Here is a 24,528-nt window from a genome sequence, read left to right as displayed (position 1 = left end):
CACTTTTACTTTTCAACGTATGCAAATATCCTTCGCTCCAGAAAACGAATTTTTTTTCTTTGTTTCTACCATCCTTTAGACCACTGTCCTTTCCTAGCCAGCTCCCTAGGGGCTCCCTCTCCCACTTGGCAACATAGTTCAACCTCAGGTTCATAATGACCATCTGGATGTGGATTTCTCTCAAAGATACAGCTCTAACCTCTCTACTAAATGCTATTTTCAAAGTGAACTCTTGATCTCTTCCAAATCTGGTCTTTTCCCTACAATTTTATATTTGTTATCATTATTCACCCAGTACCTCAGAGTTGAAAACCTATTTACCTCCCACCTCTCATTCAACTGGTCTCCAAAATTCTACTAATTTCGTCTCTGAAATGTCACTTGCATTCACACATCCTTTCCATTCCTGTGGCCTCCCCTGAGGTTCACATCTTCACTACATCTTCTCTGGACCCCAGCTGGTCTCCCCATCTTTGACCTTTCCTTCTCCAATCTACCTAGACTGCTGCCAGATTAAGTTTCTGAAAGCACAGCTTCGTGCCCATGTCCTTCCCTGTCCCTAATCCATCAATGGCTTCCTCCAAATAAATCCCAAAGTCCCCATTCCCACCAACCTTTCTAATCCTTTTTGTACTAGCCTGGCTCACATACTCCATGCTCTAGTCATAGCACATTACTTGTTGTCCAGAAGACAAGATCCACCCTCCCCTACCACCTGCCCACATGTCCAGATTACTGCCCTTCAAGGGAGTCATCAAATGCTACTTCTTCCATGAAGCCCTTCTAAATCTTCTGGCAGGAAGTAATCTTCTCCCTCTGAATGCCAATACCACTTCATCCAATACCACCTGGCCTTTGAGTTCCTTGTGTAAGTGTGTTCATACCCCTACAGGAGTAACCTCCTAAAGGAGTATCTCTGTATAAAAATAATCAAACCAACGTGCTAATTTAGTACTTTCTTACAAGGAAGCATTGTGCCAAGAATTATGGAAGACACAAGAGCATCAGCTGACAGCTAAGTTGGGAAATCATGCTCAAACCATGCAAAAATAAAGCAATAATATCAATAACTCTTTTTCAATTATTCACATGCAGATGTTAGTTGAAGTCATGAAAATATAGAACCTCTCAGAGAAAGTGAGTCTCCTTAACAGAACGAAAAGTCTGAGACAGCACACCGCAGCGGTTTATAGGATCAACTCTGCAGTCACTCGTGGCTGGGTTCTAATCCCAGCTGGGGCATTTAACCATTCTGTGACCTTGCGCAAGTGGTTTAGCCTCTCTATGCCTTGCTTTCTCGTAAATAGACAAATTAAAATACAGATATTAATAGTACCTTCCGCATAAGACAGTTGTGAGAATTATGCATGTAGTGTATGCAAAACTCTTGGAGGCTGGCACATAATTAGTGCCATACCTGTTAGCTCGTCTTATTCTTATTACTGTGAATATATTTTATATGGGGGGAAAAAACCACAAGAATCAGATATTTGGTAGTTAAGATGTCTAGCAGGATTTTTTACTAGAAAGAGAGACCTTACCGCCTTGAAATCGTCAAGCCAGATTTGCTCAATCTCCTGACAGGGATTCTTTGATTGACTGAGAGCAGGGGGAAATTCACTGGGAGGGGCTCTTTGAACAATGGATTGAATGCTGTGGAAACGGAGAAGACACCAAGACCACTGAATCAAACACAAAGCTTTCAGCCATAGAAGGGCTCACCCACAAACAGCCATTGTCTCCCACAAACAACCCCACCATTGTCATCCAGATGGGTGCCAAATGAAACCGTTTGACTTACGCATTTCGGTCAGTGGCTCTGCGTGGACACAACCACAAATACAATTAATTGCTGCAAAAGAATCCTAGACCTACGCGCTGAATTTAGTCTGATAAGCAAGCTTTTGGGTTCAGCTTTTTAAAGGACACTAATCCACTGCATTCAGCTGGACTAAGCACATACGAGCCCGTTTCAAAGCCCATCACATCATACAGTGATTTATTTATTAATGGTGTGGGGAACAGCTGTGACTGTAGGGCATCAACATCTGTCATTTTCCCCCAAAAAGGGTGAAATACATTAAACATAAATTGCCACAAATATCTCAACTTGAATTTGCATTGCAGACACATATTCATACACAGTGAAATGACAACTGCTAGGATACTTGATGTTTTATTACTTTTTACTAAAATTATTTATAGCTCCAAGCTGATCGTTATTCACGTCAGAATGGTCAGAGTGGTGGAATAACAAGTTTACATTTATCACCATCTTACTTGCTGATACAATATAGAAATTAAAAGAATCATAGCAATAAGACTGATGCTATACAAGAACGAACAAAAAAAAGTCTGTCTCTTTTGGTTGGAATGTCTGTTTTTACTCACTACCTGGAATACTGGCATGGCTGTGTCAGCAAGGTCTCTCCATCCTAGGTGTCAAGGAAGGTCAGGCACAGTACGCTGAGTGACAAAACAAACACCCCAAAACCTCATTGGCCTAACACACTAATGGTTTAATCTCTTCTTCACAATGCATCCCAATGCAGCTTGGTAAGGGAGGTTCTGCTCCACATGGTCATTCAAGATCTAGGCTCCTTCCATCCTGTGGCTCCACCACATCCTAGGGCTCCGCAGTTCTCCCCTGCACCCCCTGCAGCTGGCCAGCAGACTAGAAAGAGAGCAAGTGTGGAAAAGTCACCCCACTCTTAACTGCCTCTCATTTCCGCACACATCCCATTGGTGAGAACCAGTCACATGGTCCCACCTAGATGCGGAAAGTAGTCTAATACTTTCTAGTGATAGTCTAGTGCCTATCAACTGGGGACAATTTTGACTCCCAGGGGACATTTGGCAATGTCTAGAGAAATCTTTGAGTGTCACAACTGGGCAACTGGCATCTAATGAGTAGAGTCCAGAGATGCTACTAAACATCCCATAGTGCACAGGGCAGTCTCCCCACAACAAAGAATTATCCAGTCTCAAATGTCAATAATGCTGAGATTTTGGTAAGCATCTAGTCAATTGCCACATCACATAACATATCAATGCTCAGGTCTACCACCGTTTTTCACTAACATATATTCTAATCAATCTCAACAAATCCACGTATCGATAGTTTGTTCCTTCATTGACTTCTTCACTCCTCCATTCACTCCTCCAAACTCTTAAACAAGACAGGGTCTCTACAGTCAAGGAATTCACAATGGAGCAGAGGAAGCAACCATATACAGAATGATCATACACAGGGGTAAGTGGGGTTAAAAAGAACAAATGGAAGGGAAAGTAATTCTGCCTGAGAGAGTTGGAGGAGAATCCACAGGGAAGGTGGGATGGGAAGGAAGTCTTGGAAGCACATACTTACAACTTTCCATCACGATGTTGTGTTTTTTTAGGGGAAGTAGGGGTTGGGAAGGGCAGGAAGAAAAGGTGTTCCGGGAAAAGGGAACTGCATGAACAAGGGAATGGCAATATGAAAGAATGTGATCTATTCTCCTTTCTGGTATGGGGGAAAACAGTAAGTGGGGGAAGAGGGGTTGTAAAAAATGCTTTCTTGTTCAAACATATTTTTTAGTCGTGTATTCATGAAAGTCTTAACCTCCCTGCTACATAAGCTGGCTTTCAGTCAAGTGGCCCTTCGAGAAACAATTCATGCCACCAGACTTCACAGAAACTTGTTAGCTCAGGGCAAAGCTCAGCTAATAGCCAGAAACCTCACTGCAAATTCCCCAGCAGAACCCATCACCGACTCTTCCAAACCACACTGCCTCAAAGCCAACATCAAACTGCTTCAGGTAGACGGTTGACCAAAATCGTCCGTCTTTGTTCCCAAAGACAGGACAGTGCAGAAGTCAGATCTCTTCCTAAATTATGTTACGTTGAACCCGTTTTGTATTTTTTTTTAAAAAAAAAAAAACGAGTTTTCGTTTCTTTTGATCCCTAATCCGAGCTGTGAACGTGACTCCCAGACTGCAGTTAAGAGCACAGACTGTCCGGGTTGATATCCCGGCTCTGGCATCAACTCGCCACGTGATGTTGGACAAGACACCTAACTTTGCAGGATCGCCTGCCTCCCAGATAATGTACGTAAAGCACTTAGGACTGCGCCTGACGCATATAATAAACACCATCTTTATCTTTGTACTGCAGTTATCCCCTTGCCCCCAAAATTGTCTCTCAGTTCCCATGAAATACATTGTGGAATCCAACAGAGTTTGGGAAGGAAAATACCTGACAAACTTCCATGTCATTTTACAGAACATTATTAATAACAACTTCAATTTGCTTTGGGCAAGATGCTTTTAATTACGAAACCAATATCACCACGTAAACAACAGCTATTCTTGATTTTGAAACTAAAATTGAATTTTTAAAAATACATATTCCTACACAATTATTTACCTCCATTATCTCTCTACTCATTTCCTCCCTCAGAGTGTTGCCCCTCTCTCTACTCTTCTTATTTTCACTGTGATCAGCTTTCCGAAAACAAAGTGTATTTAGCTGTTAAGTACTATAGATTATATCGAACAACAGCCATCACCTAGAAGTAAAAAGCCTCATAAAAGGAAGAAATTTGTTTCTTTACAAGTCAGAATCTCGAAGGAGAAGCTGAATGAGGGAAGCGGACTCCAGAACCCAGAGGAGAGTCAGGCTGTTCAGAACTGCTTCCTTCTGTGTTGAGGCAAGAATTCCAGATTGCGGGTGAACAACCCATGTCAAGGGTTCTAGTCTAAGTGAAGTCCCATTCACCTTTACTAAAAGTGGTGACAGAATCTAATGGCGTAGCCCTTTGCAACAAGTGAAGGACAGGGAATATAATGAAAGCCGAGACAATTAGAAGAACCACGCTGAACCACGTTTGTTAGACTTCAAAATTAATTATCACTCCCCTCCTAATTTACAAGGAATTCTAACCTGTCTGGATAGTATCTCTTTTTCAATTCCCATTGCAGACTGGACTTAACCCTAAGAATGTTATCTTAAGGAGCTCATCAAAGAGAGGGTTTGGCATCTCCATGGTCAGGTTCCACAAATAAGGTGTAAGAAGTCTGGGGTGAAATCTGACACATTTAGTGAAGATATTTTCCCTTGTAAATCAACGAACTTCTTGTAGGGAGTACGACAGCCATGAGATGCGATACTTATTTTGCGATATTATTTTGATATAAACTCAAGGTGTAGGAGTGATGAATTTTTGATAGCCATGACTCCACTATTGGGAAAAAAAGTAAATGACTGATCCAGCAGAGAAACACTAACTCTTTGAACTAACATTTAGCATTTTGTGTATAGAAATAAAGGGAGGGGCCGGCTCCGTGGCCGAGTGGTTAAGTTCGCACGCTCTGCTGTGGCGGCCCAGGGTTCGGATCCTGGGCGCGGACATGGCACCGCTCCTCAGGCCACGTTGAGGTGGCATCCCACATCCCACAACTAGAAGGACCTGCAACTAAGATATACAACTAGGTGGCGGGGGGCCGGGGGGTGGGGGGAGGGGGGGGGGGAGGGGGGGGCGGTTGGGAAATAAAGCATTAAAAAAAAAACAAAGATTGCCAACAGCTGTTAGCCCAGGTGCCAATCCTTAAAAAAAAGGAAGATTGGCCACAGTTGTTAGCCCAGGTGCCAATCTTCAAAAAAAAAAACCCTTTGAAAAACAAAACAAAAAAAAAAGAAAGAAAGGGAATTTATTACATGAATTCTGTTTGCCTAAAAGATTCCCCTTTCGTAGACAAGGTATTTACCTTTTTCTTAGGTGAAGTAATGGAGCATGAAGAAATCTGGCTTATCAGGAACATAAATGAAATACTATCTCGGCACGCATACTGATGACACGGGAATCTGACCGAAAGGGTGACGTGAATGTCTGGCAATTGCCTTCAGGCGCTACGTGCATGAAATTTACAGAACTGGCAACCAGCAAGCTAATTACTGTTTCTGGCAACTTGCTGCAGGTCCTGCCCGCACCAAGCTACCATCCTCAGATAAACAATTACAGTTCTCAAGAAGAAACAGAACACAAAGTGTTATTTGAGGTATCAGCTAAAGATTAGAAAAATCTGTGGCTTATCCAGGAGCCTTATGCATTGCCATCAATCCCACGTGTTAGGAATGGAGAGAAGGAATGCCAGCAAACTGGAGCCTAGTTGGAGGGCGGGCTCCAGATATCTCCACTCAGTGGTTATGGAGGCAGGCCTAGTTCCCTTCCCAGCCCCCACTTGGTATTAATAGACTCATCAGGAAATCCCTCCCATATCTTTGAGAGGAAAGCACTGGGCACTGTGCACACAGCACCCCCATCACAGCCCACACTACTGTCAGGCTTACAACGTGAGCATCCTGGCTGCAAACAAAAGACAAAGCAACTCATCTGCTAGCATCATGTGGTTCTGTCAAGAAGAAAAAAGTCAAGAAGAGCTTACACATAAGTGTGCTCCGAATATCAGTGCAACCAGGAAGCCAGAGAGGATCTAGGTGTATGCATTTTCAAATGAGCTATGGAAGGACCCAGATTGAAATCCCACTACAATTAGCAATCTAGCCTGAACAGGAACCCAACTCTCAAAGTTATTTCTGAAGATTAAACTGATTCCACCATTCCTTAAACAAGTATTTACACAGTGCCTACTGTGTACCAAGCCCTGTGCAACAATCCTACCAGCCACAGCAACTACCACTGTTGAAGGGGAATTTTCTAAAGATCCCATTAACTTTACATTTATATTGTATAGTCTAGTTCTCTTGCCTTTATTAAAACACTCTCTTCTTTAAAAAAAAAAATGATGATGATGCTGATGATAACAAAGATCCCATGCTAAAAAGCTGATTCATAAATAAAGAGATTAACAAAACCAGCTGCCTTCTCCCGTCTTATCTTGCCCCATTCTCGCCTGCCTCTTCTCTTAGGATGTTTGTATCTCTAACCCTGTAAAACGTCCACAAAGCCTGCTTCAGGATGCCAAAAAACAATCACAGAACAAGGACAGGACCCCTGCATAGGGTGACCAACATGTCCCGGTTTTCCTGGGACTGCTCTGGTTTTAAAACAAAAAGTCCTTTGACCCAGGTATTCACTTAGTCCTGAACAAAGTGAGTCGATAGGTCACTCTGAAGCTGGGTACCTGGAGGGTTACTGTAAATATTCAGTAAGATTACCTTTTGACCTTGTTATGAAAAGAAATTAATCCTCCAATTTGCTGTCTTCTATTTAACTTGAAGGGGTGACTCAAGGCTCACAAGGATTTATGGGCTTGTTTTACAGAAGAAAGAGAATGTCTTCAAGGATCACCAGCCCCCAGCTGCCACTGATGCCCAGAAGTTCCATTGCCCAGGGGCTTTCTGGAGTGAAAGAAACATGGATTACCCCCTTGTTTCTCTGAAACTCCTCCTGCCACACCCCTTAGCTCTATAAAATTCCCTGCCTTCTTCTCTTGTTAAGGTAGATTTGAGAGCACTCATGCTCCCGCCTTCTTGTCTTGGCCAATTCAAATAAACCTTTCTCCATCTCCAAGCATGATGTCTCAGTGTTTGGCTTACTGCACATCTGGCACATGAACTTGAGATTAAGAGGTTGGGTATCAACTCTATTCCCAAGAAACCAGACCCTAAGAAAGGGCGGTCCATTATAGGAGGTCCTTCGTTTGCCTGGGAGGAGCAAGGTCAAAGGACAAAGGAGGCTATGCCCTTTAAGCAAGGCCTGGGTTGCCTGCTATCTTAGAACCTCACAGCTTCCCCCAGCTTCCTCCAGCTTCCTCTTGAGAGCTATCACTTTTAAACTCCACAGTATTTAAGCAAAGCTGTACAAAGACTTTCCAATGACAAGACTCCAATGACAATGACATACAGAAGAAATCCTCATATAAATGCCGAAGGCTGTAGTTATTTGGATGCGGCTATCTCCTTGGCCAATTTAAGAGCTTCTTCAGTTTAGACCATGACTATTCACCCCGAGATTCCCAGAATCCAGCACCAAGACTGGTGGATGGTAGATGCTAAATAAAATGGACATTAAGATAGCTGCCATTATGTAGTGCTCACAATGCGTAGGGCAGCACACTAAGCACTTTGTATAAATGATCTCACTTACTCTCATAATAACTCAATGAGGTTGACTGTCCTCCATTTTCCAAATGAAGAAACCAAGGTTCGGTCAGACCTTATTGACTCAAGGTCATTACGGCAGAGCTCACATTTGAACCCAAACTCATCTCTCTTCAAAAATTCCTTTTTTTAACCACTCAACCGAATTAGGATTGAGTAAGGTGGACATCTATGGTGAGGGATCAAGAATTGAGAAAGAAGAATATCAGATACATTTCTTTTATTCTCTCTCCTTTTAGCTTTGCCATTGCAAACAAAAAAAACCCAGAAAACTTAATTAATTAGGAGTTAAGTTTATGCATTAAGCTACAGCAAGGCAGGGATTTCAGTTTGTAGAATTGTGCCTGACAAACAGTAGGCACCCAATATTTGAATAAATTTACTAAATACAATGGTATACCTAATACAGGGTTTAAGTCATTGATGTTCAGTGTTTCAAATGCTATTTTACCTACCACCAGAGGTGAATAGATAGATTCCTACCTTAGGTTTCTGAAGTGTTAGTGTGACAGAGCAGGAGTGGATGGAAAGGTACTTACCCCAGTTAAGGATGGCTCTCTACCTGCATGGTAGAATTAGCTATTACTCCCTTAAAATGACAGTAAACCCTTATGTCTCATGCAACAAAGAGGTAAATTCTCTTAAAATACAGAGATCTATCCACGTGCTCTCTAACCACTTTTAATGTCATATTAACCTGGAGGGAAGCAATTTGGAAATCTACCCTGGAGCAACACAACTGCAAAAGGACCTCACACCAGATGCTTTGTTTTTGAGACATTTATCTCAGCTCCATTCACTCTCCATCAAACTGAGAACATTATTTTAATGTTAATGTATTCCTGGCCATCTTCTGCAAGCAGCTGAACACATTTCCTCTTTCATAATAACACTATCCATAATGATCAAGCATTCTGAGCGGTAAAGAGTATCACGTGAATGTGTATTCCAAAACCAAAAGGGGTAGGTAAACCAGATGTCTATCACAAAGGCATTTACGCCACAAGTTAATTGCGAAGGGAGATGTGGCCACAGTTGTGGGCAATTGTCACCCACTTGCGTCAAACCCAAACAGCAAAATCTGCTCCTTTAGACTGTGGGGTGGCCTGGTGGGGTATAAAGTTCTAATGCTGCTTTCTATATATGTCACCAAGGAGAGGGGCTTTTTAGTTTGTTTTATTGTTGTTTTGGAAGCAGCAGGCAAAGTGAAGTTGAAAAACAGACCATCAATAATAATTCATTTATTAGAATGATGACTCTTAATGAGAATGCTCACCTCCCAATCATTGGTGTGAACACTGCAGCCTGGAAACTCTAATTTAATTCAACATTTAATCACTATTAATGCAAGCAGGCAAAGCTCTTAAAAATAAGTTTCTCTCTTCTTAACTTCTTTTAAGTCTACAGGCTAAAAGTATCTAAAATTCCTTTCTCACAGTAGGTCACAATCATTTTTGTGTTGTCAAAAACTCATCAATGATTGAGTATTTACTGAGCCCTCACTATGTACAAACATGGTGGGGAATACAAAATAAGGCCAAACCTCATCCCGTCTTCATCTTTAAGGAGCTTTCGAAGGAACTGAGATCCTGCTGGTCTCAATCTCCCAGTCTCATCTGCCAGGCTGCAGGCCCCCTTGAAGGCAAGTGTCCGCCTCATTCACTCTTTCCCCCAGCTGAACGATGACTGGAAGAATCCCATTCACTAGGACTCTTGTGATATGTGGCTTGATGATAAAAGATATCCTGGGACATCTTTTCAATATACCTCCCTTTGTGTGAACTAGTTTGAATGGGTTTCTGTTCTTTGCAATCAAACAGAAAGAAAAAGATACTTGAGTCTTAGGCGATATTACAAGACAATCTATGATAGGTGTTCTTTGTAGAATGAATGAATGTTGAATGATACAAGAGATGGAGGCAATCTTGCCAGAGAACTTTGGAGGAGTGAAGGATTGCTAAGGGCTAAAGTGAAGGAGTTAGATTTTTAGAAGTGTTAAGAGCTAAGCTGCACTTTTAACAATGGGGTATAGGGAGAGGACACTGTGGGCCACAGGATATTAGAGAATTAAGAAAGTGGCTATACAAAGCATTTTTGGAGAATAGTGGCTTAAACAGGCCAGCTAATGTAGTGTTTTAAAGTCAGGCAGAACAAAAGTCAAGCTTGGACAAGAAGTCTGGGGAAAACTTCAAAGGAAAGACTAAAGAACATGAAGCTCATCCCAAAAAAACAGAAGCCACTGAAGGTTATTAAGCAAGGGAATGAACAATTAAAATGACCTTCTGTCCTAAGGGTGACAATATTTTGTTATACAGATTGGGGGTGGGAAAGCCAGGAGGTGAGGGTACCCATTCTAATAGCCCAGAGAGAAATAAGGTTCTCGGCTAGGACGCAGCCAGCAGTGGGGATGAAAATTAAGGGAGATATGGGAACTGTCACTAAGGAGAGACAGTTAATCTGTTGTAAGCAAAACAGCAATATTAATAACAATGCTCTCTATTTCCACAGTCTCTGTCAAACTATTTGACATCTTTGTCAAATCTGAAATCTTTGATCATCAAAGATTTTGACGATCAAAATCTCATCCGTTCTTGCAGAACCTCAGTGAGGAGTACATTAAGTGTGATTATCTGGATTTATAAATGGAAATCAAGGCAGAAAAGTTACATTTCCTTGGTAGGTAGGAATAAGATGGGGGTAGGGGGAGTAGGAAAAGAAAATGCAAGCACAGAACACAGCACTCGTAGATTCCACTTCATCATGACTTTGCCCCTACGAGCAACACATCCGCCTTTGATCAATCCCTTCCTTGCTTGAAGTCTGATGCCCCAGGAAGCCCATGTGATGTCAGAATAACTTTTATCACACAGGATGTTGGCAATGAGTTTTATCTATGCAGGAGTTAATGAATCAAGCGGTAAATAGGGCATACCCCCTCCACTCCCAGGAGACCACAAGCAGCCCCGCATAACACTACAAAGATGTATCTAGGCCTCAGCAGTCATATAGGGTCTAAGCCAGGAAAGCACAGGCCTCAAGAACTACCCAAAGGAAATGCAAGTCACATATACACTACTTGAGGCCTCCCTCTTTATATCTTACAATGATAGTAAGTCAACCAGAAGTAGAAACTCCTTAAACATAAAACAAATACTTATTTTATCCAAACTGTGACTTCAATTATTGAGGCAGACTCCGGAACACGCAGCATAGCTCATGAAGCCATGAAGGAAGAAGCAAGAAAACCAATGTCTTCCTCCTTTCAGGTTTCCACAACATTGCAACAGTCAGGGCCAGGAGCCACACTCACTCCACAAGTGTCCTCTACCTGGACAGCCAACTTTGTTACGAAATTAAAGTGATAGACACTCAGAGCCCAAACTAAATATAGAAATGTGTTTTGGAGCTTCCCAAATATACTTCAAGACTAGTCCCTCAGGCTTAATTTTCCCTCTTGCTCAGTTTGTGCCTCTCCTTTAGCCCAACCACAGGCACCCTCAATTGGTTCTTGGAGGTCTTGGATGGTCTACATCTGGTTCTTCCTGCTGCTCATCTCCCACATCAGAACCCCTTTGGATGCAATATCTTGTCACTCAACTGAAGATGGACCAAAAGGCAGCCTCTGTATTCTTAGGCCAATGTTCACGTCCTCTAGTCACTGTGTCTTGGGGGCTAACAGTCAGTTTACCACATTACCTGCCTACAGAGAGCTGTCTTTATTAAAAATATGTTCAACGAGGTGATTATTGAGATAGAAGCAATATTATTTTGTTAAATTCCATGCTTATGTTTATGCTAAAGTATTTATCAAATCCTGAAAATTCTAATCTACGCATGCATTTATCACAACATGAATAAAGATATTTGAGTGGCCAGCCCTTTCCACAGCAAAATCTCTCCACAAGCCACCCACTGTTTAATCCACAGGCCCTTGCAATGCCTGTTCCACAGCACCCAAGTATTTTTAGGGAGAGTGCAGCAAGGAGGGCTTTAAAACTTGCCACCTTCACAGCCAGGAGGGCCGCTGATGGAAGGACAAATGCCTCAGAACTCTCTGGGTGGTCTATTAGTCTTGAGACCAGAAAAAGCCTCTTGTCCAAACTGCTTTTTCTAAACATCAAAGTAACAAGAGGGTGACCCAAGGCCACACTACACCCATGCCGGCCCTCTCCAGGTGCCCTCTGATGCCCTGCAGTCTTTGCTACGTGAGGCCACCTTCTGGGTGATGCCAGGCCCACTGCCATTCTTTTTCTCCCCTGGGCTGTTCCAAACAAACTCAGGAAGTCTTAGACAAGAGGCAGATGGGGAGGGAGAGAAAGTCTGTGAGTAACACCTCTCTATTACATAACGCTAAGCACCGAACCTCCTAGAACCAGCCTTGGAAATATCTCCTGGCCTAGCACTTCAGAGTAAACAAGTATTCAAAGCAGGCAAAAAAAAGAAAATCATCATTTTTTATTAGATGACCAGTGTACAATCATATTAGGAAATAGAATACCAACATATCAGTAAGTAACGTGTTGGGGTAGGACCAGATGCTTTAAGATATTTATCATTCATTCATTCAATCAATAGTCGTGTAACAATGATGTCCACAAAGCACCGAGTTAGGCCTGGCAGCAACACACTCTCGGCCAGGCACACCACTTGTGGAAGTCATTAGCACTGTCCACCTATAGCCTGTTTTCCCTTTTTCAGTAGAATAAATATGAAATTGTGGTTAAATGGGGTCATAGGACTAGTTCTGGGTGAGGCAATGAAGTCACTGCTGGGTCAGATCATGTCATTACCAGAGCAAGATTCTCTGGTTTCCTCTCCAATGCTGCAGTGATCTTGCAAGCACCCTCAAGATCCCACCTCCCTCAGTTTGGGCCCTTGAGTGACTCTGAGGAACAGGGCCCACCTGCTGACCACGCTGGATACACAGCACGGGAAAGAAAGAAGCTGTACGTAGCCACTGGGATTTGGAGGTGATTTGTTACTGCAGCGCAACTTAACCTATCTTGCTGATACATCACTGTTTAAAAAAGAGAGAAAGCTGCAAAAATTCCCCCACCCCATCTGTTTTCTAAATCAGATAATCCAGAACAGCAGAATTTGTTTCAAAATTCAAGTGCAGCCGGGACTGAATAATACCTTGAAATGTAGAGGGTGCCAACAGGATAGACAGGTTCAAACAACTCAGGGAATAAGGAGTGAAAACAGAATGACCTCTCAACAATGAGGAAATCTAACCATTCATGTGGAACCCAGCTGAGGAGTTTAAAGACTATGAAGAAAAGGTCACCTTCTGACAACAGGTCCAGTCATTTACAAAGTAGTGAGCTCCCCAATGAAAGAGGCATTCAAGTAGAGGCTGAATGATCCTAGCCTCCTTCCTCAGAAGTCCAATACCACTCCGTTCCTCTCTGTCTAGCTTCCATGGAACTTAACCGGAATCAGGCCTTCATGTCTCCCTCAACCTGTAAACTCCCCGAAGGTGGTTCATTTTTATGTCTCCACACGCCCCCACCCCACCCCTTGGCACCTTCCACAGAGCCTGTTACCTATCAGGTGCTTGATAAACATCTGCTATTAAATGAATCAAATGAGCATTGTAGGAAGGACTCGGGCACAGGAGGCAAAGGTTGGTCTCATAACCTCTAGGGCTTGTCCAACCTAAAGCTAACCACACTCCTGCAGACATCTCGGGGGTGGGGAGCCTGCACCTAAAAAAAAAATTCAACATCAGTACAACACTTTACTATGATTTCTTACTGTACACAATTCAAAACCACAGCGAAACCTAACACCACACTATGGCGATCTTTGTTCTTGGACGTGCATTTACATGCGCGGGCAGCTGTTTTCCCATGTGGAATTCTGTGTGTGAGGTATTTATTTTTTCTATTAAAAAAAAAAAACCACACCCTTTGTTTCTATTGCATTATTATACTCCCTATTACCTCATCACGTGGCTTTTCCTTTTGCAGGAACACAGCACACACCCTGCATTATTGCTGACACAAAAATTACTTGTCAAAATATCTCTCTCCCAACACACTGCAAATCTGATCTTTCTAAAGCGTTGGGCTTTGTTTCAGCCAGGACTAGATAACTCACCACTCCTAGGGATTCCTGAATGCTTTGAGTGGAAGGAAAAATGCCAGTGTCACTTAGGTTTTTGAAAGTCACCTTTCAAAATAAAACTACCTTAGAGGTGAATGACAAATCTCTCAAGTTTCTAAATTTTATGTTTCAAGGGATTTGGGGGGAAAATGGTGAAGAGAGAATCTGTCACAGATACGCTGATGCTGCTGCTGCAGTGCAAGAGGGCTCCAGGAGCCTTTGGCCCTCAGCAATGCCTTCTTCCTGCAAGGCAAACCTCGAGTCCATTTCCACAACCATCCATAGTCCCTCCTACTTGTGCAGGACGCCAGGACTCTGCCCTCTAGGAGACAATGCCAAGGTGCCCCGATCTGTCCGAAGGTTACGGTTTCATTGAGCTCTATCAAGATAACCCCTGATCTGGTTAGGCTGACAGCAAAACAGAACTATCCTTGGAAAGAAAAGAACAGCCCAGAGTTTTTGGAAAAGAACCAACGACCCAAAGATACAACGCAGAATGAGAGCCTAATGGTTCATGGCTATATAAACGGAAACTTAACTAAAGCTCCCTTTTCTCCTTGTGCTTCCCCCACCCCACCCTTCCCTTCCATCTCCCAGTAACTTACTGCTGGCGTGTCCTTCTTGATATTGCAAACACTATTTCAAGGAAAGACACTATTTCACAAGAAGGTCACCACATTTGACCAATGCCCTAATTGAGCCCTGGTCAAATTTATAATCAGCCTTACAATGACATCTTTTAAATAAACAATATCTCAGTTATGAAGCCAAAATATATTGCCACAGATAAGAAAGCAGGCATACATATATCCAAAGCTCACATTCAGATACAAGTGCCTATGCACTGACTGTATCAAAATTCCCATCAAAGGAAATCAGGTGGAATTTATACAACCCCAAACGCACCCTGCGCCCAATGACTTCTTCAAAAGGAGGGTTTAAAGTCATTTGCAATTTCTTTCTCTGAACCAGGAGTTTCAGGGCCCCCTCCTCTGCCACACAGACAGGAACGGAATGATGTGATGCAGAAACCACTCAAAAAGCCCAGTGCAAACCCTGCTGGCCTAAATGACCCAGAGACACCCAGTCGGCTACCCAGATTATTGGGGGTTACCTGAATCTGTCACCGAGTCCCTTTCACCCCCTTCTGCGTGATGACATCAAGTGGAAATGGTACGCGTCTGGGAGGCAAGAGGCGGGCAAGCAGGATGCACAATTGAGCGTGAGCTCTGTTCAGCCTGCAGTGAAATACAGGCAGTAAGGGTTAGATACGCGCAACAGAGAAAGAGATCCACGCACTCTCCCCGGTCAGCGGCGGAGTGGGGGGCCCCGGGGGAGATGGAGGAATACGGCTGAGGTGCGTCGGCATGGCGGGCCGGCGGGCCGCGGAGGGGGCGTAACGCCTCCTAATTGTCTCTATAGGATAAATAACCACCTCCCCCCACTCCTCTGCAGTCTCCCCCGCCCCCAAGTTCTCCTTTGGCAGTAGAGCTTCTACTAGCAACTGTAATCCCTCAGAAAAAAGAAATCCGAGAAGGCGGAGAATAACATCTTGGGGCAAATATACACTAACAAAATATACTAGGTAAACCCGGTTATCCGGGAACGCAGGGCGCCCAGTCACCCGCCCACACACACACACACCCGCGCGGCATTCGCGAGCATCCTTTCTTTCCTTTGCCCCTGTCTGCCACCTCATCAAATTATTGTCACTCTGTTTCGCCGATTTCTCTACTCTTTTCAAAACCGTGCGGTGCTCCCCCCACCCCACCCCACTCCCAGGTGAGATCGGGGACCGCTGCTTCCCGAGCTGCGTCCCACGAGTCCAGCCTACTTTGTCCTGCCGCTGCCCTTCCAGGAGCAAGCGCCCCAGGCGCGTGGGTCTACACAAAAGCCCCCCAACATCTGGCCCGCCTCTGCGCCCTCTCCTCCCCGGAGGTGCCCCGTGGCCGCAGAGGGGCGCGCGAGGGCAACTTCTGGGGGTGGGGAAGGCGCTAGACTAGGGGCTTGCGAGAGGACCATCGGGGTGTGTGAGGGGTGGGGGCGCAAGTAGGGCGCGCGCGCACGCACGTGCATCTCAGGGGCGCGAGCGGCGCGGGCACGAGACGAGCTCCCTAGGACTGGAGCTCCAGGGGGCATCCGAGGACTCCGCCGAGACGCCGACAGCGCCGCTCCCCCGCCCCAGCCGTCAGCCCAAGTCCACCAGCGCTCGGGAGAAACGCAACTCCAGGGACCATCTCCCCTGCGCCCCGGGGACGCCCCGCCGCGCCCGGCACTCCTCTCCCCGGGACCCCTGTGGCACCCCTACTCACCATCCAAAAGATACGCCAATACGCCAGGAGGCAGCCCCCCTTTCCTGCTTCCCAAGCTCCGGGTGCAGCCGCCCTGGGGGCGCAGACATCCCTTCGCGCCCCTCTCGCCGCCCAGAACCCGGGAGGGGCAGAGCAGAGAAACAAACCGAAACTCACAGACCTCTCTCCGCAGCGGGCTCGGGTGCTCCCTACAGAGGCGGCGGCAGCTGCGGCGGCAGCATCTCGGGGTGGTCCCGGCGCGCCCGCCCCCCGCTCAGCCAGACACGCGCCGCGGGCTGCGGGGCGGCCGCCGGGAGCGCGCCTTCGGCGCCTGCAGCCCCAGCTCCCGGCTCGGCCCTTCGGGACGTGCCCCACCTGCCCGGCCGCCCTCCGCGCTCCCGGTCGGACACCGCCGCCAGGCGCTCGGCTCCGAGCGGGAGCTTTTTGTGTCACCGCCCAGACTAAGGCACCGAAGGGGGTGGGGGCGGGAGGCCGGGCTCCGCTCCCCGCGGCACCGCCCCTCCCCGGCGGCTCCACCTCCTCCAGCCCTCCCGCCCGCGCTGGTGTGGGACGTCGGTCTGTCTGTCCGGAATCGCAAACCACCCCCGGTGTGAGGAGCTGCCCACCCTCCCTCGCGTGCTCCCTCGGCCTCGCCCCCCCCAAGGGTCCAACCTCAGCCGGGACCTTGAGGTTGTCTTTCCCACGGCGCGCGAGCGGGACCTGAACTGGAATCAGGTGTGAAAGGAGGCCGAGCTGAGCCGGCAGGAGGGCGGGGTTGAGGTGGGGGCAGAGGCTGGCGAGGACCGGTCTGCAGCTCAGGACCTGGGGACCGAGCGAGGGAGGAGTTGAGGTCGTCACGATTCCAAAAACTGCCCTGGATCCGCGTCACCACAGATAATCTTTGGCTGCCCCTAAAAGTTCGCGTAGTCCAGGCAGGGTGGGATCCTGCTTTCGTGGACACATCCACAGAGGCCCGGATGGATCCCCACCACCTGGCTCCCTCAGATAGGGTGCGGGGAGAAGGGGAGCAGAGAGGTGCCAGTCCGGAGAGGCACGGCAGTGCCAACCACCAGGACGTCCTGGGACCTAACCTATTCACCTTGAAACCTAACTCCTACCTTAGGGACGTGCTTAGAGTGTCTAGTTTCTCCAAGAAAATCCCAAGACATGGTCTCCTGCCCCTTGTAACTGCAAAAATAAGAGAACGGAGGCAAAAGGTCGCTGGTAGAGGATGGTTTCCATGCCCTCTGGTGCCTTTTTTCAGGCACCTTTTTTTAGGGATTTCTACGCAGAATGAAGACTCAAAACTCTATTCTATGACTCTGCCGACTTTCCTGGATCTCCAGCACCAGGGTTCGGCTGAGTGGCCCTTAAGTCACCCAGCAGAGCGTGCAGCCTTTCCCCGCTGCTGGAATGGAACTGTCTTTATGTCCTACTGTCTTGTACACAAGGAAAGAACTCCCACTCTAACCTCCCCAATAGCTCATTGAAGTGTTTCTGCCCAGAGGATGAAAAGGCAACCATATGAACCAACAGGGGCTCTATGTGACTTACTAAAATTCATAATGTACTCCACTGACCCTCCTTGTCCCACAAATAAAACCTGTTCATAATATGCCCCAATGTGCTGTCACTGAGCATATACAGAAATCGGTCACCAAGAGACAGATAAAGCTCGAAGGGTGTCAGTCCTCTCCAGGATCCAGGTAAAGCCGTCACCTGGCTGATCCGTGTCCTTTCGCTCACCTGAGTTACATCCTCTATGGTACACCTGGCAGGAGTGGAAGCTATATGTGTGCTTAAAAGCCTAAGGTATCCTTGGAATAGAAGACTTCAGGAGTCTTTATTTTCAGCCTCAACTTCAGGGCAGAAAATAAAATTTGTTTTTTCAATGAGAAGCTAATGAGAGTATTGAAAACTCTGATGTTGACCAGGAGCTTGGAATAACATGGTGAGTTGTAGCACTCCAAGATTTTTCTAGGAAAGTTAACCTAGGACTATTATGATTATACAAGAGTGACTTTAAAGACTGCTTTTAAGAAGCTAATTTCAGAGATCAGTAATTATTCTAAAATGTTTAAACTCTTTTTTCAGCTGCTTTCAAAACAGTTCTTTAGGAGGATTCAAGCATTCAGCCTGGTGTGGGGTAAACTCTTCCATCCCTAGTCATTCATTCCCACTGGCTGGGATTTTAATTCACACAGCATCATGGGTGTTCTGCCTTCTGTCCAGTCTTGTACAGCTGTCACACAGAGAAGGTTAATTAACTGGGGCAGACTGGGATAGGCCAGTTCTTAAGACTAGTTGGGGGCTCGGGCTGGGGCAGGCAACAACAGCTTGAGTCAGGGGAGGAACAGGCACCAACACGTTGGAACGGAGTCTTTAGGGAGGCAGTTGCAGGAGCGAGGCTGCTGGGAGCAGGCAGGGTTCAGAGCTGCGAGCTGGCGGGCAGCATGGTCAAAGCTTCTGGCATACCCTCCACACTCAGGCACTGCCCGTGGGTGGCAGTGACAGGAAATCAAGACAGCTTCCCAGGTGTTAAAAAACTAGGGTTATCAGGATGGGCCCCAACCCCAGCCCCAGGGAACATGCTAAGGATCACATAGTCAGGAAGTCGTTCAACAAATATTCCTGGAGTACGGACTATGTACCGAGAACCTGGCCCTAGGGTTAGGCCAGAGAAGAAAGGGGACCCAAACTCCTGCCCTCACAAGAACTTAGATTCTAATGGAGGAAGCAGAGAATAAACAACATGATAAATAAGTAAAATAAATTGTCTGTTGGAGAATGAAAAAGGGAAGGGGAGAAAGTCAAGCGGGGAGGGGATTATGAAGTCTTCGTGTTGGAAGAAGGCTGAAATTTCAGCTCAGTGGGCAAGGAGGGTCCCCGTGAGAAGGTGCCTTCTGCATAGAGAGCTGGAGGAAGTGAGGCAGCAAGCCATGGCGGTAAATAGGAAGAGACTTCCAGTTAGCAGAGAGGGCACAAGATGGGGCTGTGTCCATTCCCACGGGCAAAGGTTGGGCTCTTGGGACTGGGTTGCAAAGTCAGTCAAACCAATAACATTGAGTGATGCTTAGTCACCTGAGGTGGAATTAAAGCTGCTTAAATCCAGGCAGGGATGACTTCATCTTTTCACCAGCAGCATGGAGCGCAGGTGAATGTTTATTGAGCTGAGCCCTTAAATCTCCGAGAACTCGGGGTGGGGCTGAGAGAAATGTGACCCCATCATACCTCGGACAGCTCTTCTATCAGAAATGACACGTCCATGAAAGAATGTGATGATCTCTTTCATTGCTTTCCATGACCGTCTTCCTGATCTTTAAGGACAGAGATTATCTTTCAACTTGTACCCCGAGCGCCTAACACACTACGAGGGAAGGTGAGAAGGAGGGAAGCAAGGAGGAGGGAAGAGAATCAGCACAGGGAACGAGCCCTGCTCAGTGCTGAAGACCCCTAGAGGTCTGAATCCGGCCCGAGAATGACGGTGAGTTTTCCGTTTAACATGTTAAAATTTCATCTTGAAACCAAGTTATGGTGATAGTTGCACACAAAACAAACAGATTATACGGTACATAAATCACACCTCAATAAAGTTGTTTAAAAACATTGAAGTAGGAGCCCGTGTTTAGATAGCTTTCACATGCTGTTGGTGATAAGCTGAAGAGGCATCTTTAACCAAACACATTATCATCCTTCCTAATAGATGTTTAAACCAAATTGATTGGTATAAAATAAGAGAAAAATACATATTGGTCTCTGCCCCCAGTTCCTAGCACACTGCTCCTAAAACCCTTGTAATTTCCTAAGAAATAAGAGCACTAGGAGCATCTTTTGTTCTGCTATTTGGTCTCTGACGCTGAGTTCCTAAATCCCTTGTCATTTCCTGGGTGATAAGAGTGTTTCGTTCTAATGAGGTGACTCTGGGTGGGCTCCTGGATGGCTCCTGGATGGGGCTGGTCACCAGAAAGACCAAGCCATCATTAGAAGCTTGTAATTTTCAGCACCACTCCCCATTCTCTAGAGAAAGGAGAGGGCCTGGACATGGAGTTTATGATCCATCATTTCTACTTGATGAAGCCTCCATAAAAATCACAAAAGTATGACACTCAGAGAGCTTCTGGGCTGGTGAACAATTGGAGGCGCAGAGCGAATGGTACCCCTGGAGAAGGCATGGAAGCTCACACCCCTTCCCACGTCCCTTGACCCGAGCATCTCTTCCATCTGTGTGTTCATCTGTATCCTTTATCATTCCTTTTATAATAAACTGGTAAACAATAAGTAAAGTGTGTTCCTGAGTTCTGTGAGCCACTCTAGCAAGTTAATTGAACCCAAGGAGGAGGTTGTGAGAATCTCTGATTTATAGCTGATTGGTCAGAAGAACAGGTGACAACCTGGATGTGCAGTTGTCATCTGAAGCGAGGGGGGCGGGTGCAGTCTTGTGGTACTGAGCCTTTAACCTGTAGGATCTGACGCTATCTCCACATAGATAGTATCAGAATTGAGTTAAATTGTAGGACATGCAATTGTTGTTGCAGAGAATTGCTTGTGGGGAAAAACCACACACACATTTGGTGACCAGAATTGTCAGAAGTGAAGTGTTCTGTGTGAAAGTAAAGGAGAAACACAGGAGGAAGAATGAGTGTTACTCAATTTGAAAATGTACTTTTCTTTAGGTGATATTTTACGACCTTAAAGTATACCTAGTCTTTAAAAAGTCTAAAAAAATTCTTAAAGTATGTATAGTGTGAGATAGTTTACTAATAATGATTGCTAAAGATAGTGCACATTTCAAGACTGGTTTTTGTTTTGGGGCCCTCCTTAAACCCATCCTCACAGACTAATTATTCTGATAAGGTGTTCTAAGTGAGAGAAGTACGCTCTTTGCCAGTGTCTAATCTCTTACCTATTTAGAACCAGGTACTATCTAAGGACAAGGAAGCCTCATCTAGAACAAGATACTGAAGTATTCTGGAAACCCCAAAGGATTTTCATGGGAATTATATCCAGATTGCTTTTCTAAAAGTGGTGTTGGATTGAACAAAACCATCTATTGTTTTGGCCTCATCTTTGATACGTACAACACATATTCCAAAATAGCCGGCTAGAACTATGTGACCGTAGCTGGGGTGATGGTCAACACGTTCAACAGGCTGTAGGCTCAGGCATCCACCAATCAGCTTGGACGATGGCCGTAAACAATATGGCCCTTTTAGTGTGTCCTGGCTGAAAGTCAGCTTAGACTGTGATGCCAAAGTTCTCTGGACACTCTCCCCAACATCAGCTTTCTGCTCTTTTATCGTCACATTTATACAGTTTGGGGTTGAATAAGATCCTCACTCCACCAGTAAGTTGCTAGTGTCTTTGCCATAAGTATGGTAGAGGGAAATCATTATAAACCGAACTCCATTCCTTGTACAATCAACGTGAGATACTGTTCTCACTGCCTACTGGGTTGGAGTGACCACATCTGACCAGCCAGGGAAGGACTGGACGTGTAGCTCCTCTCTTACCGCACTGTGCCTCACCTCCATCTTCTGTCCTATTCTTTCCCTCCAGGTACACCCTCATCTTCCATTCATCCACGCCGTCCCTACTGTCTTCCCTATCTTTCCTTTCCATCAGCTGTCAGCTTCCTGGCACCAGTTGGCTCCTCCCCTCATTTGGCCACTAAACCTGCTGTTCCAGCTGCCAGGTAATGTAATGGTGCAGCTTTGAGACAGGAGAAAAGGAACAAAGGAATGGAGGTTCCACCACCATTTTCAAGACCTAATTCTGGATCCAATGCCTTGCCCTCCTGGTCCCCAGAAGCTAGCTCCAGTCCCTCCAGGATCCATTCTTCTACTCCATCCCTAGACTACGTTTTACCCAAGTTGACCTGGCACTGCCACACCTGTTCCAGGCCCAGACCTGGCTTCACCCAGCCCATTCTCCCCACTGTCTCTGTTCTCAGTCAGGACCTGCCATAGTCATTCCAACAGAAGGGAACCAAACATCTGTTTCTGTGGCTTGTGGATGCAGAGGATCAAATCAGGGCACCCTCTAGTGGTCAGGAGGAGAGATGGCAACCTCTGGAGTCACTTAGAGGTCTGATCCTTGTAGAGGTCACCACAGGGCAATGCCAAATAGAATTTTCTCCAAACACTTTCTACCTCTTCTTGCCTTAATGTCTTCCCTCTGCTATTATTTCTCTCCCTTCCCTGTGGGTGGAGTGTGCTGGGGGTGGGAGGATGGAGTAAAGCACCCCCCATTCCATTCTCAACCTTTTTCCTTTAGTCTCTTTCTGTCTTCCCCTTCCCAGTGACCACAGTAGTTTGGCATGTTCATATATGTGACTGTTTTAAAGAACACAAATTATTCTGCCACAGGGCAAGGGAAATTCAGGATAGCAATCACTTCCAAAATCAGTAAATAACAATAATTTCTTTTTGGTTAGTGAATGATAATTGAGCCTGTGAACCAGATAGTGTTGCTGCCCATGACCTGCAGTATTTCCATGCATCCTTTCAAGAACCTTAGTTGTATGAGCATCCCCACTTTACAGAGGAGGAAACCGATGCCTAGAGAATTTAAGCACCTTGCCCAACATGACATACCCAGTAAATGGTGAACATGAACTTGACCCAGGTCTGCCAAACCCAAAGCACTCCCCCTGAATTGCTGCACCGAGATTCTGCCCATAGACGGCAGTATTCCGGCAATTCGCTTCATTTGGCTTAAACGCATCTGTCTCTTCCAAGCCTCTCCTGTTGTAGCTCAGGGTCAGCAAGTAGCTTCTAAGCCTGACACTGTGGCTCGTAGTACCACAGGGTCCCAAATCTCCCCCAAGATTTCAAGTAGATTTGCTCTCATTTATCCTCACTCTCATAATTTCTTTGACTTTATGCAGCAACATGACCTACCTTTATAATTGTCAATCCCCAAAGACTGTGTTTTCAAAGTTTCCAGGGGTATTGACATCTCTGCCTCTCACCCTGACCTTCTGTCCCTTCAAAGCTCACTCAGATTTCTCCAGATTCATTTTGACATTCTGGGTCCTTTAGAACCCATTGGTTATTCTTTTATTTAGCACTTACTACCTCCTCCCTTCCCTCATAGCTAGCTATTCACATATCTGTAACACCAAGAGGTCCCTGAAGACTGCAACTGTTATTTACTCACCCCATCCATCCTAGCACACACATCCATCCACACGCCCCCAGCACCATGCAGAATAGAGTGCTCATGCCCTGCACACAGTGTTTAATAAGTATTCATTTAAAATTACCGAAAGGAGTTTCTACTCTGCCTTCCAGAGTCATGCTTCCAACATGCCCTCTCAGGGGATTTTCTCTAAGTTGCTTCTTCACAAAGTCTTTACAACTCAGTTACTCCAGCTCAGCCAGAATGGGATTCACAGTTATTGCCAAATCCATCTAAAGTAAAGAGTTTGGGAGAGTGATGGGTGTGGGTGGGGTAGAGTTATGATATGATACAAGAATTCTCCCTCTGGGCTTTACAGGAATTGGACTTCTCAATAGCACTGCTTACCCAGGGGATCCTTGCCCTGTGGTATTCATTCACTCATTCAGCGCATATGTACTGAGCCCTTCTCATGTGCAAGGCAGCTAAGCCAGTGTTGTTTTTCCCTAAAGGACATTGTGGCCCATCCCAATTAGGAAGATCCACGAGAGAAATTTCCCCTGACCTCCTATCAGGGATATTTGTCCTTCTTCCTTAGCTGAGCGTGGGTATCATACATCTTATAGCTGGTCATTCCTTCCTCCTCACAATGGCTGCCAGAAAGCCTAAAACCATATTTGTGAACCATTTCTAGCAGGCGAATTGGATAACCTGACATGCCTTCTAATGTAATAAATTCAGTCCAGCTCCATCTTAACTTCCTAACTTTATTTTTCTTTTGCCTCATTAAGAAGCTACTTTTAAATTTTATGTTCCTCCATTGTAGTCATCTTTTATGCTGCCTTAAATCCTTCTTAAAACAATAAAACAGAAATAAAATAAATGACACAGGCAGTACACTCTTTGACAT

The 24,528-nt window shown here is 45.5% G+C and overlaps 1 protein-coding gene across 4 annotated transcripts in view; it reads right to left on the bottom strand.

Annotated features, from left to right (window-relative positions):
- Positions 1-16,960, bottom strand: part of RNF152 (ring finger protein 152) — a 77,078-nt gene extending 60,118 nt beyond the window's left edge. For 2 of the 4 annotated variants that reach the window (XR_006890131.1, XM_046671812.1), the window contains exons 1-2: positions 16,681-16,959; positions 15,323-15,446 (exon numbers count right to left, since the gene is read on the bottom strand). The gene's annotated coding sequence lies outside the window, so the exon portion shown is untranslated. Of the gene's footprint in view, positions 1-15,322; positions 15,447-16,676 lie in introns of all 4 variants that reach the window. The other 2 variants (XM_046671813.1, XM_046671814.1) reach the window with 2 other exon arrangements.
- Between the last annotated feature and the right edge of the window lie 7,568 nt (positions 16,961-24,528).

The sequence above is a fragment of the Equus quagga genome, chromosome 9 (genome assembly GCF_021613505.1).
Source record: "Equus quagga isolate Etosha38 chromosome 9, UCLA_HA_Equagga_1.0, whole genome shotgun sequence".
Lineage (NCBI taxonomy): Eukaryota > Metazoa > Chordata > Mammalia > Perissodactyla > Equidae > Equus > Equus quagga.
Note: the sequence above shows the minus strand (reverse complement) of the source record. Positions and strands in the feature narration are given on the sequence as shown.